Source organism: Halyomorpha halys, unplaced genomic scaffold, assembly GCF_000696795.3.
Source record: "Halyomorpha halys isolate HHAL.00 unplaced genomic scaffold, Hhal_1.1 Scaffold719.1, whole genome shotgun sequence".
Taxonomy (NCBI): Eukaryota; Metazoa; Arthropoda; class Insecta; order Hemiptera; family Pentatomidae; genus Halyomorpha; species Halyomorpha halys.
In genome coordinates, this window is record NW_027114303.1 from 111,721 (window position 1) to 115,736 (window position 4,016).

General features: G+C 29.0%; 1 long non-coding RNA gene across 1 annotated transcript; it reads left to right on the forward strand.

Moving 5' to 3' along the window:
* Positions 1-1,218: 1,218 nt before the first annotated feature.
* LOC106685632 (uncharacterized) lies at positions 1,219-3,815 on the forward strand. The gene is made up of 2 exons (XR_010844536.1): positions 1,219-1,357; positions 3,455-3,815. It is a non-coding gene; the product is annotated as an uncharacterized lncRNA (long non-coding RNA).
* Positions 3,816-4,016: the final 201 nt, after the last annotated feature.

Genomic DNA, 4,016 nt, shown 5'->3' on the forward strand with positions numbered 1-4,016 from the left:
TTTGAAAACATATATCTCTGGTACCATAAGACATACATATGTCTGCTAGCACTTAAAATGAAGATAATTTAACGAACTATAAAGCAGTTAAGGACACGTATTTTCGTAGGGATAGTAGTTTTTATGATATTTACATGTGAATATAAATTTTGCTCATGAAAATGTCTCTACAACTATAAATCAATTTATTTTAGCAAATATCATGAAAACTATTCAACATCATAAACGTCATACACTGCATTAGATTCCATTAAACTAGCTTTAATTTGAGTGTTAATAGACATCTGTACGTCTAATAGTTTTTGAGATTTAGATATTTCAAAATCAATTCACTATTAATCTTTCAATACATTTTTATGAAATTTTGCTTTTTAAAAAAGATATATCTCGAGAACTATTCAATGTAAATAGCTCTATCAGGTATAACATTTTAGCAAATTTACTCTACTTTAAATAATGTTCTCTAAGGTTTTCTAGTGTTATTGGTAGTTTTAAAGTTATGGAGCTCCGAATAAAAAATTTTTTTTTACGTTTTGAAACAGCTGCAATTTTTTATTCCCCCTACCTATACTTCTCAGACTCATCAATTTTGACTAGTAATCAATAATAGATAATTTTTATTAAAGTAATCAAAAATTGGGGTAAAATAACTGTCTTTTTTTCTTCCTGGATCTTGTTCTATGTAGGCCTACTATGACATCTAAAAATATTAACGGGATACCCTGTAAATATTGTGTTAGTTTAAATTATACAAAAAATTCTCTTATACGTAAATATATATTTTTTTTATAATAGGTTAAGTTTTACGCACAGTAGAACGTTTTGAGGTTCTTATTTCCATTGTTGAAGTCGTCATTAGATATTTTTTAAATCTACTCAAAGAACCTATGCCGAGTACAAAATATTCTACTCTGTGTAAAACTCAACCTATTCCGGTCTTTTTTTTTTTTTTTTTTTGCTACCACTAAAAAAAAATTGAAAAATAAATTCATCAACCTTAAAAAACAAAAATAATTTTCGATGGAGGTACCAATGTTGATTCAAATGATGCATAATTGCAATTGCAGTTTTTCATATTATATCATATTTTTTAATATTAAACGTACTGTACTGCCCATTATTAAAATAAGAATTTTATTTTTCTATATGATAGCATCTATATATCGTGTTTAACGACGAAAGGTCATAGGAAACGAGTTTAGTTTAATGTAGAACTTACGGAAGTTGTTGGAATCTGTAACATTTCCTGATGTATGGATACACATATATAAAGTGTTTAGACCTCACGAGTGTAGAAACAGTCCACCTGTTCATGATGAAGTATTTGGCTTTGTTTTTTCTTCTATTTCTATTCAGTGTAAGTCTACAATTTATTTACTCAGCGAATATTATATTCTGAGCCTTTACGAGTCTGGATTCCTAATTTCTAGCTTTCTTCATCAAAATTATTATTTTTATTAATTTTTTTTAATATATTAATACATGTTAAATTAATTATTACTCAAAAACGTCTTTATTTTTTATAGATTTTTCTTTCAACATTTCGGGGTCTTTTCTCATCTTCAGGATTATATTTTCTTTAGTTTCCTTATTAATCATATCCATATAATTATATTTTATTGATGATAAGTTCAATTTTTGCATAGGAACTAACCTGATTAATCAATTTACTCTACTATTTAACTATGGAGTCGACTCTCAATTCTTATATAGATTTTTATAAATTTTTATTAAGAAAAATAATTGATATTTTATGAAAACAAAAAAAAAATAGAGAAAGAAAAATTGTATTCAAAAACAACAAAAATGTGCTGCCCAACTGCATTGGGCTGCTACACAGCATACTTATTCAAATCTAATCAGACAATGTTTTTTTAATCTTACAATATATAGTTATAACAAGTAAACAATATATAATAATAATATATGACTTTTTTTTTTGTTTCATCGCTTCGTTCTTTTATCGTTTTATTCTTTGTCATTATTATTATTATTATCTTTTTTTATTCCCTCTTTTTTCTCTTCCTTCCTTTTCCATTCTTTCATATTTTCTCTTTTAACTCAATGTGACTTTCCTATTTTTTATTTCTATATTAGTCCCATCTTTAACATAGATAAAACACACCAAATATTGCTATGAATTGTTCTTATTGAATCTCTGTTGCCTACACTCCATTTGCAGACAATCCATTCCAACTTCATAAGACCTTTGCTTTTCATTAAAATGCAAGATGCATCAGGTAAATGACGTGAAAATCTATGAAATAAATTACATGAACTTTGTATCGAAAATTGCATTTAAGAATGTTATATACTGAAGAATTTGAGTCACATTGCTGTTTATTGGTGAAAAACAGCTATCTATTTTTTGAATTTCTTTTATAAATGGAATAGTATGGTCAAAGTATTGAGTACATAACCGATCTTCATCCATTTTTTTTTTAATTATTTCAAAAATATTTATGTTTATTTTATATGAAGACTCATTTTTTTTTTTTTTTTCCCCATAAAATTAAGATATTATATGTTGATCCATAATGATGTATTCTTCATTTACGTTTTTAAGTAAACTGAGTTTTGATATAAAATAAAAATCTTTGAAATCTATTTTCAGGTTCAATTTTTTTAGTTATATTAGTATTATAATGAGGGTTGAATTTTGTAGTGTACAAAACAATCATTAACAATTATAATTTTATTTAGGAATTTTCTTCCATTAGCTTAAATATATTTCTCCCACGCCCATAAAGCCAGAATCAAGTGAAGATCTACTTTTCCCTGGATCAGATATATAGTGCAGTTATTTTTGTCATCTTTTAATTTATTTCATCACAATTTAAGGAAGATTAAGTAGAGGAAAGCTCAACGTGGACCAAGCAGAAGGAAAGGAGGGAAGAAATTGGAGCAGAGTAATTATCTCAACAAGTAAGCCTATCCCATAATGACTCAAAGCAGCATGGCTCAAAATGAACATCATTTTCAGTTTTATTTGATTAAACATTTTTTTATATTTTTTTTTATTTTTATGGTATACACATTGTATTCTTTCTCCTGTCGAATATAAAGTAATTCTATGAATCATTCTTTAATTCAATCTAACTCAGTCTATTCATTACAACACTTCATATATTTCACTCATTTATGTTAACCAAACCAGCCCTGATTCACTTAAGGGATCTGGGAGTTATATTTAGCTCAACACCAGGATTACCGAAACCAGTAAACAATATTAATTATGAATGTGCCAAAGTATGACAACTATTTAAAAAAAAAAATTGTATTACTTTTTTTGTTTAAATGTTTATATATTGTAATGCACTGCATATTTAATTATTACGCCTCTGCATTTTGACCAATCCTTTCTGGTCCTACAGCTGTCGGATTAGAAAGAGTTCGCCTTTACTACGGCTACTTCTAAATAACTACTAGACCACTCTATTTATCAACTGCGTAGGTATTCGCATACGGCCAGACCTCGCAAGGTAGCAAAATGCAGAACAGGACGGAGCCCTCCCAAACTCCAAAGACTGGAGAAACTCCAGGCAGTCAGGGGAATCCTACGCAAACAGGGTCATCTGAAGGCTCCAAGGGTCCGGGCAATGGTACCCAACCAGTGTCAGCCGAAGACTCCATGGGTCCCGGCGATGATACGCCACCAATATCACCAGAGAGCTCCAGAGGTCCTCCTCATTTCCGTCATCCACACCATCAACCACCTTCAAGATCATCATTGATTAGAGCCGCATAATCGCCATCAATGAAGAACCATATTATATAGAAGTCTAATGAACTTGAAAATAAAGAGAATAAACTGATGGTGTTTTCTTTCTCTTCTCACTTGGTGTAATCCGTGTGTAAGTCCACTTGTAAATAATTAAAATTTTCGGATTACTTTATATAACTGAATCCAAGAACAGTATGGTAGTACAGATAATAATAATAATAATAAACCACACCACTATAACTGTAGTCAACAAATTCAGCTGAGTATTGTGAGAAATTACTTTATTTGAAGT